General features: G+C 42.6%; 1 protein-coding gene across 1 annotated transcript in view; it reads right to left on the bottom strand.

The window, feature by feature from the left end:
- ZFYVE1 (zinc finger FYVE-type containing 1) overlaps positions 1–7,350 on the bottom strand; it is a 189,298-nt gene extending 181,948 nt beyond the window's left edge. The window contains exon 1 of the mRNA XM_085627252.1: positions 7,190–7,350. The gene's annotated coding sequence lies outside the window, so the exon portion shown is untranslated. The remainder of the gene's footprint in view (positions 1–7,189) is intronic.
- Positions 7,351–15,693: the final 8,343 nt, after the last annotated feature.

Genomic DNA, 15,693 nt, shown 5'->3' with positions numbered 1-15,693 from the left:
ATCATGGCTGGTCTTCCTCAGGACTAAAACAGACCAAAGGGTACTATGGTGCTGTATGTGGGAGCGTTACAGTGTTCATTATTGTGATTTCTTCTGTATATGGAAATGTCGTGCGATTGTCTCTTTTGCTGGACTGGGTGGGTGTAGGTGTGTGTATGCCTCCTTCATTGTTCTTGTATTCTATGGTCAAGTGCACGTTCTGCACCTTACAGTACTGTTTGCTGTGTGATTTATGAAACATTGAAAAACTAAAAAAACTAAGATATTTCGAAAAATAAAGAAATTGGGATCCATTAGCAAGCCCTTGCCTGCTTTGCAAAATTCTTGGCATACAGAACGCAAGCTTTCTTCATTTCTCCTTTCAAATCCAAGGTCGTTATTAATACATGTGGGGTTTCACATGGATCTTCTTTGAGCCTTACTCTCTTAATATTGATGTGGCTACACTTGCAAAAATCGTGAGGGGAATATGGATTTGAGATACTATCCTATGCCAATGATATACAGATGGTGGTATCTACTGCACAATCAGGATACAACAAGATTGTGTGACAGTCTGAGCTTGGTGGCTCCTTTCTTGAAAACTAAAGCTTAATGAGAAGTCAGAGGTTGTCCTTTTTGGCTAGGCCAATGAAATATGGACAGAAGGCAGATGGCCCAAGAACGTGACGCCCCTCCCCCACCAAAAAGGAGCATAAACAAGGCCTTTGATTAGATCATTCACTCAGTAAGTTGCAGTGTCTGCGGCTTCCGCTTTGACATTTAGTGTATGCTTAGGAAAGTCTTCAGCTGGATGCCCATACATTGTCGGAAGTCTATCGCACGAGCCCTCACAACCAGTCATTTGCAAGATGGCAACACACTTTTTGGAAACATAAATATGTTGCTCCTGCAAATTGTGCACAATGCAGCAGCAAGGCTGGTCTGCCATTTTCCTCCGAGGACATCTGCAGGACCACTTCTGAATGTCCATCATCGGTCGCCTATTAGGAAGTGTTGTATCTTAAACTGCTTTGTCATGCTTACGAGCTTTGTATGGTGGGGGCCGCTGCTTTCTTCAGACTAGGGCCAGCTTCTACTAGCCCAGTAAAATGCTTAGATCCTCAGATATGGCTTTGGTAAATTTACCATGCCTAGAAGCAGTGGCCTTCCTTTTCGTATCTTGTCCCATATCACTAGAACAAACTGCCATTGTCCCTCCGTACATGCAGCAATCTGAGGAATTTTTAAAAACAGCTCAAAACCTTATTATAGGGTTCCTACCATGTACCTGATTTGATCTGGGCTGTCAAAGCTGGGATACCCTGTTGAGAGAGAGCAGCGGCGCGTCGATGTAACATAAAATAGGTAAGACATTGGGTATTGCCAATAAAGTGTACAGAGAAGCCCTGAAAATGACTGGCAGAATAACCTGCACAAAGGAGGTCCAAAGCTACACATTGTAAGGGGTATGTACACAAAAGGCCATGGGCCTGCCTATTGATTGTGTTAAGTGGAAAACTAGGACCAGGGTTGTCCTGTTCTTGGCTTGGCCTCCTGTCCAAACCTTACATTGCTAAGGGATATAGTGGGGGCTCAGGGCCCAGTTACTGACTACGTAACGAGCACCGAAGAGGTTCAGCAGCCTCCTATTGACGCGCAAATATATATGGAGGAGGCCCTGTGGCTGGTAATTGATAAAGTGTGAAAAGAGACATACAGGCTGATTATTGACAGTAAATACAGGAAGCTCAAGAGGATGACTACTGTTGTTTGGCACTGCCTTTGCGACCCCTGGCCTCGGAGGTGGTGGCAAAATCAGTGCCAAGAACATAGGGGTGTCGTGCATTATCAGAGTCAGGCTCTAACCTCGTTTTCTTTTCATTTTTATTACATTCATAGTGAATAATAGTTTATTATTCACTATTAGTTTAATAAATCTGGAGCAGCAAGATCTGGAACTTCACTGGCATTTGAAGAAAATTCATAACGAAAATAAAATGGTTTTAATGTATGTTGTGTGCGTGCATGTGTGTGAGAGTGAGTTTGGGTGAGAGAGCGTGTATATGTGTGAGCATGTATGTTTGTATACTGGATCATGGATGTGTGTGTGTGTGTCAAAATGAGTGAGTAAGTCTAAGTGAGTGAGTGAGAGTGCAAATAAGTGATTCAGGGTGAGAGAGAGCGAGTACACGAGAGTAGGTGAAAATTAATGAGTGCAAGTGAGTGCTGATGATAAATGATAGATTGAGTGTGAATAAGTGGATGTGAGCGAGAATGTGTTGTTGTGCTTGCAGATCCGCTGTTGGACCAGGCATGCTTCTTGGCTTATAAAAGCACCCTTGACAAAATGTTGGCACTGGAATACTGGAGGAAATACTTGCAAATGGGATACCCTTGGTAAAATGCTACTGTTGGCACTCTGTAATTAAATTTTGGAATGGAGAACCCATGAACAAAAGCCACTCCTTGAGGAAATTCTATGCATAGTTCCTGTAGCAAATTGCTGGTGATGGCACACTGGAGGAAATTCTTGGCATATGGGAAGACAACTGTGGCAATGTCAAGGGGTCATCCATGACAAAATGTGGTCCTTGACATATAAGACATAACCTTTGACATAAGGGACCTCCATAGTGCAAGAGAAGCAGTGTTAAGTAACTTCTGGCACTGGCATATTGTATATAATGTTTGGGCAAAAAGGGCCACCATGGCAAAATGCTTGTCCTGGCAATAGAGGTAATTTTTTATATAAGGCTACCCATAGAACATTTCAGAAGCATCATTGGGTGAACTCATGGAGGCTGTCAGATTTCAGTAGCTTGAAGAGACGGCCCCTTCTTTAGGGCAGAGGAGCCTCGCCTCCCCTGCTGCCTGCGCCACAACGGTGAAAAATAAAATGAAAATACATTTAATTTATTAACATTTTATTTTCCCCTTTCCCCAGCCCGAGACGGTGTTTGGGGGTGGGGTTACTGCTGCTGACTGGCAGCAGGGGAGTGGTGTTCATTCCATCAGTTTACACTGAGCATGTCACTTTGGCCAGCTGTCTTGCGAGGGCCAGCCTGACATGCGCACTGTAAACCTCTCCACCCATCTGTCTCAGACAGCTGGGTGGAGAGCAGGCACAGGCACACAGTGCCTGTAGGAGCTTAGAGGAAACCCATTCCAGCCAATCCTGGCGCAACTTTCATGCTGCTGAACATTATCAGCAGCATAAGAGCAGCATCTGAATTCAACTGCTTCAAGCTTCCAAAGCCAAGGGACTGAAGCAGAGAACTGGAGGAGGCGAGCCAGCGGAGTGGGTAAGTACTCTCTCTGCTTGTTCTGCCTGTTATTTTGCCTCTTTCTGCTCGCTTCTGACTTTTATTTAGCCTCTTTCTGACCTTTCCGCTCGTTTCTGACCTTCATTTTTCCTCTTTCTGCTCATTTCTGACCCTTATTTTTCCCCTTTCTGTCCTGGCTCTTCAAATGAGACATTGCATCCACAGTGCCCAGACATTCATACTATACAAATGCTCATTCATAGATTGACAGCTCGTGATTGCACCTACCCACCACCCATTTGCCTACCTCACCACTCTCGGGGGTTGCCAGCCGCCACTGGTAGCTTGGCACTAACCCCGGGCGTAGTACTACGCTTCGCCCACGTAGTGTACGTAGCGCTGCCTGCTTCGCACTTTCCGAAGTAGGCGAAGCAGGGCAGCGCTACGCACACGCCGAGGGCGAAGCGTAGCTGCTTGCCACCCGCCACCCACCTCCCGCCTGCCCTCCTTTTAATAATATAAGCAATGAAAAATAAATTAAAGTAAGTCGACTTACCGTAAGCGCGGCGTCTCCGGGGCTCCCTCTTTCTGTTTCTAATTTCTTCTGGCAAATGCGCATGCGCGGACACCCGCGCATGCGCATTTCTCGCGAGAAATGCGCATGCGCGGGCGTCCGCGCATGCGCATTTGTCAGAAGAAATTAGAAACGAAGAAGAGGGAGCCCCGGAGACGCCGCGCTTACGGTAAGTCGCTTTACTTTCATTTATTTTATATTGCTGATATTATTTAAAAGAAGGGCGGGCGGGAGGTGGGTGGCACGTAGTGGGGCTACGCGAAGCGCGTAGTGTGCGTAGATTTGGGCACACTACGTGCTGCTTCACGTAGCCCCACTACGCCCACTACGCCCACCTTTACTTGGCACACCATGAAAGGATTTGAATATTTAGTGACTGTTTTCTTATAGCCGATGGCTATTTAGCAAATTTATGTGAAAATTGTGCATTAAAATGCACTAGTAAAGCCCATTTTTTCCAAAACTTTCTCTGGGAAGAGAAACCCCCACCCCCTTTGCTCTACCCTAAAAGAATATATAATATTAACTATGCAATTATGTAACTTCAGCAATGTTAATTATTGTGATGTCATCAGGATTAAGGTTAAGTGACATCACTTCTTGGGTTGATGCAGGGTCAAAGGTCATATGATGTCACTTCGGGTGACATCATTAAGGTCAAAGGGTATATAATGTAATTTCTGCTGCCCCTGGCATTTTGGTTGATCGACATCCACGTGGGCTCATATTCGTTCGTTTTTAGTATTGCAGGAGGACCATATTTCCCTATACAAGCAGGGTGAATACTTGCTCCATCCCTTCCCTTTATCCAGCTGAATAGGTAATTCAGGTGAGGGCGTATGATCTGTGGATGAATACAAAAGTTGTCCCCATCACGCACCCCCACTAAAAGCACTGCAAGCCAAAGGCTATGTACTCATACTGCACTCACAGAGCCAGAGGAGGCCTCTTAGGACCGTGGGCAAAGCGGCAATATGATTACAATGTGTGAAGTCTGATGCTACAAGTCTAAAACGGGCAGTGCATGTTTAGATGTTTTTCACTTCCTCTGGTTTCTGCATCCATCCCGATTTGCAAGATAATATATTGCAAACTATTATATATACACATGAGGCCCTGACTTTTTAAAAAAAAAGAAAGAATTCCCTATAGTTATCCTTCTCTTAAAAACATATACAGGCAGAGGCAAATAAACCAAGACCGGTCACAGTTTTTCTTTTATTGGCCAAAGCAATGAAGAAAAGAAGTTAGGGCAGTTTGGAAATGATTTGAAACAAAACTCCCACCTTCATGGGTCACAATTGCGTTTAGGTTTTGGGAAAGAAAGCCATTATAAGGATTTGGGAAGGAAACATGCATTTGTGTAGATGAGCGGCAGACTGCTCTCCTCGTTGCTTATGTCATGTCAAAAGCTTTTGACACCACTGTGCTATGGAAGTAGCTGGCCACCAATTTCCATCACAATAAAATTAGCTGACTGCAATAAAAATTGTAATTCTAAAAATTAGTTCTGGGCAACTGGAGGATGCTATGTAAACACATAGCATTGAGCTACTGGGTAATAACTGTACTGCTTGTGTAATTAACCAACTCAGCACTGTAAGGCACAATCGGAGACCGGAGGGGAAGAATTGTTGCTACTTTTTCATTTGCTTACCATGGGGGAAGAGGCCTGGCTTAACTCGAGGATCATAGTGAACCTACAGTAGAGACAGGCCTCTGGCAACTCGCCCACCTCTTATGCATAGTGACCAGGACGAGCGTTAAGAGTATGTCAATGAGTTTCCTGAGGTGAGGAGTGATGTGCGTCCTTCTGGAGAGGTCGAGGATGAGTCTGGCTGCTGTGTTCTGGATGGTCTGGTGTTTGGTCATGAGTTGAACGGTGATTCGTACGTATAGAGAGTTGCCGTAGTTTAATCTGCTGGTGACGAGTACTTGCGTGACAGTTTACCTGGAGTTTGAGCGCGAGCCATCAAAAGACCTTCTTGAGCATTCGGACAGTGAAGAAGCAAGTGGAGGAGAGGATGCTGACCTGCTTCTTCGTGGATAGCTGCCTGTTGAGGATGATGCCAAGGATGCGGGCATGGTCGGTGGGGTTGGGCCCAGTTCAGGAGGCCACCATTCACTGTTCCACAGGGTGTCCTTGCCATTCCCGAAGAAGAGCACTTCTGTCTTGTCCGTATTGAGCTTAAGACAGTTGTTGTTCATCCAGACGGCCATGTCTCTCATGCATCTTTAGAACCTGTTGTTGGGTCGTTGGTCAGAGAGAGGATGAGGTGGTGTCATGGGAGTAGGAGATGATGTTGAGTCTGTGGCTCTTGACGATGTTGGCCAGGGGTGTCTTGTATATGCTGAAGAGGGTAGGGCTGAAGGATGAGACTTGAGGTACACCACAGCTGAGGTTCTTGGGGCGGCGAAGCATAGGGAAGGAGGATGACCACCTGCTTTCTTCCTTTTGGGCAGGATGCGATCCACTTGAGGGCTGCTCCTTGGGTTCTAAACTGGTGGAGTCTGTTGATCATTGTGTGGTGGGATATGGTGTTGAACGGTGCTGAGGTCGAGGAGGATGAGGACTGCTGTTTCTCTATTGTCTAGCAGCAATCTGCTGTTGTCCGTGGCTGCAACTAGGGCAGTCTCGGTGCTGTGGTAGGCTCTGAAAGTGTACGTTGTGTGCATGACCTGGGACTAATGGTTGACATTGTAAGATGTATACACGAGACTCAAAGGCATGCTTAGTGACAGTGTTACACACTACACAAGAATTGCCAGAGACTACTTGTTGGTGGTTCAACATATAAACAAGAGGTCTATAGATTACCCACTGTAAGGAGTATAGAGAAGACTTCAGCACTGGCGTTCCTATAAACAATTAAAGGTTATATGGGAGTTCCAGCTACTGCTTACTGAGGAGGCCAATCACAGTGTAAACGTGTACACTACAGGAGGCTCGTGGGTTTTCAAGTCATAGTGTAGAAAGGAGGCCCGGAAATTATCGATGGCTTGAGGTTCATATAGGAGAGCAGTGTGCACAGAGAAGGAACGGAGGCTACACACAGACATTTAAAACAGTTATAAAGGATTCAATAGACTACCTATTGAAGGTTAAGGTGTTTACATGGGGCTCATGACCCTCCTGTGGGTTCTGTATGAAGTATCGGGGAGGAATGGGACGACTGCTTGGTGTACGAGGGAGGTCTACGGACACCCAAAGACAGGGTAAGTGCACACAGAATGGATAGGGGTTACGGAGTGACACTGTAAGGGGTGTACTGGAGGCCCAGGGGGATGCCTATTGTTCCCCCTCTGGACTGCCTTCTGCTGTCTGTGTTTCCCTGCCTGCGCTTCTCTCCCTCCCAGGAATCCTCCTTACCAGCAGGGGCTAGGCTAGCTTGAAGCGCGGCTCCTCTGCGCCCATCCCCCGGCTCCTGCCGTCTTCCTTGGCTCCGCTCACTTAGGATCAGCTGATCGCACTGAACTTACTTCGAGGATCTAATAGTGTATTTCAGTACACAGGAAAATGTTATGCTTCCCAGGCAAGGGCATTTCTGGGGCTTGTAGTTCTTCTTGTTTTATTTTCATCCGGTCCTTCGTACAAGCCAAAGAGATCACTCGGAAAGCTTGGACTTAATGTCCCAGCATGCAACGAGGTACACCCGGAAAAGGTGTACACCAAAACATGTAAATAAAAGGCAGGCACGAATGACAAGCGCGTACAGTAACTTTAGGAGCTTTGCATATAATGTCCGCCATTTTAAATTTCCACCAACCCTTAAACAAATGCAGGGAAAGGTTAAAGTGCACGCGAGTTTCACTTATTTTATTCTAAAATGTGAATACCCAAACCAGCAGAATTTAGGTGCATCCTCAAAAAATATGTTTGTAATAATAATCCCATTAACAATCGTTTATATTGTTTTACGTGTTGATTTAAATGTTCATAGCAATGTTAACTGTATGCTTTATTTTCATTTTTTTAAATATGTTAATTTATTTGCTACTTCTTTCTTTCTTCGAAGCTCTATCGAACGAGGGTTGTTTTGATTCCAAGATGGGCGCCACGTTGCCGGAGCCGAAGTTATACGAAGTATCAAAGGTTTCATTCATGGGAGACTGGGAGGAGGGCTAAACAAGGGATCAACTAACTAGAATGAACATACAGAAGGTCTTGTCCTCACGCCCTACCCGAAGTATAGTCAACATGTAATGGGATGGGATGGTGTTTTTGTGACCACATCAGAGGTTTTATTATTTTTTTATTTATTATGGCTGTAATGGCTGGCCGTCTTACACCAAGCGGTTTCACTCCTGTGACTGATCTCATGAATGTGTCCTTGTGTAATGTAACTGGTGCTCATATAAAGCGCTCCAATACCTTCGGGTAGAGTTCGCGCTATATCAAACTGCAAAATATATATATATATATATATATATATATATATATATATATATATATATATATATATATATATATATATATATATATATATATATAGATATATATATATATATATATATATAATATATATATATATATATATATATATATATTTTTTTTTTTTTTTTTTTGCAACAAATGACACTCGCACTCAGGAACCTTGCAAGTGTTTTATTCTTCACAGAGTACCCTTCTGTTACACCGACGCGTTTCAGCCATGTCGGCCTTGTTCACGGTAGGTGACACCATATCCTGTTGCAATTTAAAGCATTTCCTATGCAACGTAATACGCCCCATAGACTTCTGGGAGCTGTAGTTTACACATTTTATAAGTTTTTTTAAAACATAAATAAAGTTTTATGATGAACACCTTGTAACAGTGAAAAATCATTCAATTCAATTTTCCAAATCAACAATAAAGCATTTGGACATTTGTTAATTTCTACAATAGTTATTTGAAAAAGAGTAGATTTCCCAATGTGAATTGAAGTAAACGATACAACTCAAGGAATAGTATTTACAATGTATACTGTCTGAATGTTCCTGTTCTATAGTAGCCTAATTCTAGAACATGTAAAATGGCAACAGTTTAACAATTTAGCCACCAAAATTACAAATAAACCGGCATTAGTGGCCAGTTACCATTCCCTGAGTGTAACTGAGACTTTTAAGTTATGCAGAAATCTACTCATGTGTGGATATTTTCACAAAAATTGGGGAAGGGAATTAGCAAAGATTGGTACGTAAGCAGTAAACCATAGTGGTTAGAGGTGTACATAAAGTTCCTCGTCCAAGTTCATCCCTCTCGGGTGTTTAGTCCGGAGTCGAATAATGTATTTTGATTCGAGTTGTCTCAATTTTTTCTGACGGTCGCCCAATCTCTCATTGGTTTCGATGGAATCAATTGCAAAAAATGACATATTCCTCCAGTTACCCTGCTGGCATGCTAGCATGTGTTTTGCGGTAGCATAAGAAAGGTCTTTGTTTTTGACCGCTCTGACATGTTCCAAGATGCGTTTTTTGAGCATGCATATAGTGCTCCCTATGTAGAGAATACCACAATCGCATTGAATTGCATAGATGACAAATTTGGTGGTGCATGTTATCTTGTGTTTGATGTAAATCGTTTTGCCTTCTGGGTCTGTCAGTATCTTCATGTTTTTCCCAATTTTGCAGGCTTTGCAACTGTTGCATTTTCTAAACCCTACTTGTTGCTGCGTGAGCCAGTTGGATTTCATGGGTTTGATATCTAAAAAATGACTCTTGGTAGTGAGGTCTCGAATCGATTGGACCTTTTTGTATGCAATTGACGGTTGTGTTCCAATGATTGGCATCAAATCTTGATCCTGTTGTAAAATCGACCAGTACTTTTGAATAATTTGTCGAATTTTGTATGATTCTTTACTGTACGTGAGAATCAACCGAGGAGCAGATTGATGTTCAGTGATTGGTTGATCCGATACTGGTTGTTTCTTGACCAGAATGTCTGTTCTACTTTTGGTTTGAACTCGTTTCATACATTGATCCAAGTCTCTTCTCCTGTAACCACGCTTTAGAAGTCTCTTGGTGCATTCAAGAATTTTATCCTTCGTGTCTGCAACTTTTGAACAATTTCTTTTCATGCGGATAAACTCACCATACGGAATGCTTCTGAGTAAAGCTTTAGGATGAAAGCTGTCTGCATGCAGAATACTGTTAGTGGCAGTTTTCTTCCTGAATAAAGTTGTCTCAATTTGATCATTTTCAATGTAAACAGATATATCAAGGAAATCTATTCTATGGCGGCTGGTATTGCACGTGAAGGAGAGACCAATGTTGTTGTTGTTAAGACTATTGAAATATGTCATGAAGTCTTTTTTATCTCCGTTCCAAATTAAAAACAGATCGTCAATATATCTTGTCCATAAAATAATCTTTTCAAGTGCTGTGTTGTTTGGTGGGCCCCATGCAATTTCCTTCTCCCACCAACCCATTGTAAGGTTAGCGTAATTGGGCGAGAAGGAATTGCCCATGGCACAGCCACATAGTTGGTGGTACAATTGATGATTAAACAAGAATATATTGTTTTTCAGACATATTTCAATCATGGATAATAGCATGGCTGAATGTTCTAGTTCATGTATGCTTTTTTGGCGTAAAAAGTAGGCACAGGCATTCAGGCCAATCGAATGCTCTATAGAAGTGTACAGTGATACCACGTCTATCGTCACCAAAAGATAGTTGGGGTTCCATGAAGTATTGGCCAAAATCCGTAAAAAGTCACTGGTGTCTTGGATGTATGAAGACAAATTTGTTACTAGGGGTGCAAGATATCGATCAATGTACATAGAAATGTTCTCGTATATTGAATCACAAGAGGATACGATTGGTCTCCCTGGTGGTTTGATAAGTGTCTTGTGAATTTTCGGCAGAAAATATATCGTTGGAATCGTTGGATTTGCTTTAAAAAGGAATTTCTTTTCCTCAAGATTAAGTAAGTTCTGTTCATGCCACTCATTTAAGTTCTTCTCAATTTCCTGGAGCATTTTGAACATAGGATTGTTAGTAAGTTTGGCGTATTTTTCAGAGTCGTTTAGTTGGCGATAGGCCTCTTCTACGTAATCCACTGTGTTGAGTATTACGATGTTGCCGCCTTTATCAGCCGGTTTGATAATTATGTTCGAATTGTTTGCCAGGTTTTGAATGGCTTGACTTTCTTTTTTTGATATATTTTCCCTGATTTTATTGTTCCTTGTTTTTTTGAGTTTATCAATTTCACCCATGATTATTTCGGAGAAGGAATCAATTTTGTTGCCCGGTGACAACTGTGGGCTGTATTTCGATTTTTGTCTCAACCCACTCGGTTCATGTTGTTGGGTGTCGATCTCAAGTAGTTTGAGTGTCTCCAAATTGGTAGTTTGTTGACTATCCATATCGTTTGCTAGATCATATAGACTCAATAAATGTGGTATTTCCTCGATTGTGAGACAATGTTCTTCGATCGATTCCGTACTTCCATCCCCTGAATGTACAGCGTTAGGTTTTCTGGATGCGTGTATTTTGGCTAGTTTTAACTTGCGTACATATTTATATATGTCGATTTTAGTGGTCGTGTAGTCGAAGTGTTTTTCAGGACAGAAAGACAGGCCCTTGTTGAGGATTTTTTCTTCAGTTTCCGTTAGCACATGGTCTGATAGGTTCACTATTAAATTTTCAATAGCTAGTTCTTCTTGGTGCGATTTCTGAGACCATACCTTTTTTCGTTTGGATCTCCGGGTTTTCCTGAGGCTTCGGAAGACTTTGAATTGCCTCTTCCATACCCTCTGCCTCGTCCTCTGCCCCTGCCTCTTCCCCTTGTCCGGAACAAGTTCTGGTCCAGGTTGACGAGGCGCATTTCCTCTAAAAAAGTGGTGTTGGTAAGTTGAGTAGTACTAGAGGTTTTTTCGCTTTCACTACCACTGATGTCTGATTCAGTGTCAACATCACTTGGCGGTTTGGAGAGAAGTGTTGTACGATTCAGCTTCATTGTATCGAATCTCTTGGCAAATGTTAGAATCCTGCCATGTTTATAATCGGCCTCGTCGCGAGCAAACTTTCTCTTTTTTCTTTGTTCAATTTCGTCTTCATACTTCTCTAGGCGTTCCTCCATTTCTTTTCTCAGTTTATCCGTGTCCTCTGTGTTGTTCAGACCAATTTTGGCTTCCAGTTCTTGGATTTGGATATGTATTTCCTCCAGATCTTTTTCAGCATATTTTATGAGGATGCGCATCATGTTTTGACTGCATGCAGTGTTATTCGCCCCCCATTCTTCAAGCATGTCAGTTCTTGTATCCGGGTGGGTAGGCATTGTAAAAATTCTTAGTCCGCGTGGGATCCGATTGATTTCAAGATATTTTTGAAGCGCGAGTGCTTCCCAACTTTTGCTAATCTCGCGCTTGTACTGTTTTTCAACTGATGCAAACAGTTGTTTAAGTGTTGGATTAGCATCATTACGTGTCGTGTTGACCCCGTCAGTTGGGGCATCATCGTTCCCTGCGGGTTGAAGAAAGGTTGCTACTTTGATAGCGCGTTTGGCTTTGCGTTCCTCCATCTTGAATAACTTTAGTAGTTGTAATCCACAATGGCTGTATCCCTTTAACCGTAGTCCACTTTGCCTATTTCGATTTTAAAAGGTATATACGTTGGTATTGTGCGGGTTGTCTCTAAAGATGGTAGTTTTATCAAGGTTCCTACTTAGTGTAAGTTGGTTCCGACGTGCGCTCTCGTTCAACGCGCAGATGCCGGATTAAGCACTTAAACACTATCAAGTCGCTTCGACGGAAATTGTACCCAGGTTAAAAACAGGTTGCTGTTCACTTACCCGATACGAAAGCTCCCGTAGAGGCGGCGGCGTTTAGAAAATGCAACAGTTGCAAAGCCTGCAAAATTGGGAAAAACATGAAGATACTGACAGACCCAGAAGGCAAAACGATTTACATCAAACACAAGATAACTTGCACCACCAAATTTGTCATCTATGCAATTCAATGCGATTGTGGTATTCTCTACATAGGGAGCACTATATGCATGCTCAAAAAACGCATCTTGGAACATGTCAGAGCGGTCAAAAACAAAGACCTTTCTTATGCTACCGCAAAACACATGCTAGCATGCCAGCAGGGTAACTGGAGGAATATGTCATTTTTTGCAATTGATTCCATCGAAACCAATGAGAGATTGGGCGACCGTCAGAAAAAATTGAGACAACTCGAATCAAAATACATTATTCGACTCCGGACTAAACACCCGAGAGGGATGAACTTGGACGAGGAACTTTATGTACACCTCTAACCACTATGGTTTACTGCTTACGTACCAATCTTTGCTAATTCCCTTCCCCAATTTTTGTGAAAATATCCACACATGAGTAGATTTCTGCATAACTTAAAAGTCTCAGTTACACTCAGGGAATGGTAACTGGCCACTAATGCCGGTTTATTTGTAATTTTGGTGGCTAAATTGTTAAACTGTTGCCATTTTACATGTTCTAGAATTAGGCTACTATAGAACAGGAACATTCAGACAGTATACATTGTAAATACTATTCCTTGAGTTGTATCGTTTACTTCAATTCACATTGGGAAATCTACTCTTTTTCAAATAACTATTGTAGAAATTAACAAATGTCCAAATGCTTTATTGTTGATTTGGAAAATTGAATTGATTTGATTTTTCACTGTTACAAGGTGTTCATCATAAAACTTTATTTATGTTTTAAAAAAACTTATAAAATGTGTAAACTACAGCTCCCAGAAGTCTATGGGGCGTATTACGTTGCATAGGAAATGCTTTAAATTGCAACAGGATATGGTGTCACCTACCGTGAACAAGGCCGACATGGCTGAAACGCGTCGGTGTAACAGAAGGGTACTCTGTGAAGAATAAAACACTTGCAAGGTTCCTGAGTGCGAGTGTCATTTGTTGCAAAATTGATTCTTGGCCGCTGGCTTGGCCCAACACTCGCACCCGCTGCTGAGCGATCCGAATTCAAGCCGCATTGTAGTACATCAATTTTGAAATCGGAGGCGCCCGACGGAGACCTATACGCTGCTTTACACTGAGAAACCCGTTGAAACGCCGCAGGGCGGGGCAGAGAGCGCCGCCTCTACGGGAGCTTTCGTATCGGGTAAGTGAACAGCAACCTGTCTTTAACCTGGGTACAATTTCCGTCGAAGCGACTTGATAGTGTTTAAGTGCTTAATCCGGCATCTGCGCGTTGAACGAGAGCGCACGTCGGAACCAACTTACACTAAGTAGGAACCTTGATAAAACTACCATCTTTAGAGACAACCCGCACAATACCAACGTATATACCTTTTAAAATCGAAATAGGCAAAGTGGACTACGGTTAAAGGGATACAGCCATTGTGGATTACAACTACTAAAGTTATTCAAGATGGAGGAACGCAAAGCCAAACGCGCTATCAAAGTAGCAACCTTTCTTCAACCCGCAGGGAACGATGATGCCCCAACTGACGGGGTCAACACGACACGTAATGATGCTAATCCAACACTTAAACAACTGTTTGCATCAGTTGAAAAACAGTACAAGCGCGAGATTAGCAAAAGTTGGGAAGCACTCGCGCTTCAAAAATATCTTGAAATCAATCGGATCCCACGCGGACTAAGAATTTTTACAATGCCTACCCACCCGGATACAAGAACTGACATGCTTGAAGAATGGGGGGCGAATAACACTGCATGCAGTCAAAACATGATGCGCATCCTCATAAAATATGCTGAAAAAGATCTGGAGGAAATACATATCCAAATCCAAGAACTGGAAGCCAAAATTGGTCTGAACAACACAGAGGACACGGATAAACTGAGAAAAGAAATGGAGGAACGCCTAGAGAAGTATGAAGACGAAATTGAACAAAGAAAAAAGAGAAAGTTTGCTCGCGACGAGGCCGATTATAAACATGGCAGGATTCTAACATTTGCCAAGAGATTCGATACAATGAAGCTGAATCGTACAACACTTCTCTCCAAACCGCCAAGTGATGTTGACACTGAATCAGACATCAGTGGTAGTGAAAGCGAAAAAACCTCTAGTACTACTCAACTTACCAACACCACTTTTTTAGAGGAAATGCGCCTCGTCAACCTGGACCAGAACTTGTTCCGGACAAGGGGAAGAGGCAGGGGCAGAGGACGAGGCAGAGGGTATGGAAGAGGCAATTCAAAGTCTTCCGAAGCCTCAGGAAAACCCGGAGATCCAAACGAAAAAAGGTATGGTCTCAGAAATCGCACCAAGAAGAACTAGCTATTGAAAATTTAATAGTGAACCTATCAGACCATGTGCTAACGGAAACTGAAGAAAAAATCCTCAACAAGGGCCTGTCTTTCTGTCCTGAAAAACACTTCGACTACACGACCACTAAAATCGACATATATAAATATGTACGCAAGTTAAAACTAGCCAAAATACACGCATCCAGAAAACCTAACGCTGTACATTCAGGGGATGGAAGTACGGAATCGATCGAAGAACATTGTCTCACAATCGAGGAAATACCACATTTATTGAGTCTATATGATCTAGCAAACGATATGAATAGTCAACAAACTACCAATTTGGAGACACTCAAACTACTTGAGATCGACACCCAACAACATGAACCGAGTGGGTTGAGACAAAAATCGAAATACAGCCCACAGTTGTCACCGGGCAACAAAATTGATTCCTTCTCCGAAATAATCATGGGTGAAATTGATAAACTCAAAAAAACAAGGAACAATAAAATCAGGGAAAATATATCAAAAAAAGAAAGTCAAGCCATTCAAAACCTGGCAAACAATTCGAACATAATTATCAAACCGGCTGATAAAGGCGGCAACATCGTAATACTCAACACAGTGGATTACGTAGAAGAGGCCTATCGCCAACTAAACGACTCTGAAAAATACGCCAAACTTAC

The sequence above is a fragment of the Triturus cristatus genome, chromosome 9 (genome assembly GCF_964204655.1).
Source record: "Triturus cristatus chromosome 9, aTriCri1.1, whole genome shotgun sequence".
Taxonomy (NCBI): Eukaryota; Metazoa; Chordata; class Amphibia; order Caudata; family Salamandridae; genus Triturus; species Triturus cristatus.
The sequence above is the reverse complement of the archived record's forward strand: the minus strand, read 5'-3'. Positions and strand labels throughout refer to the sequence as shown.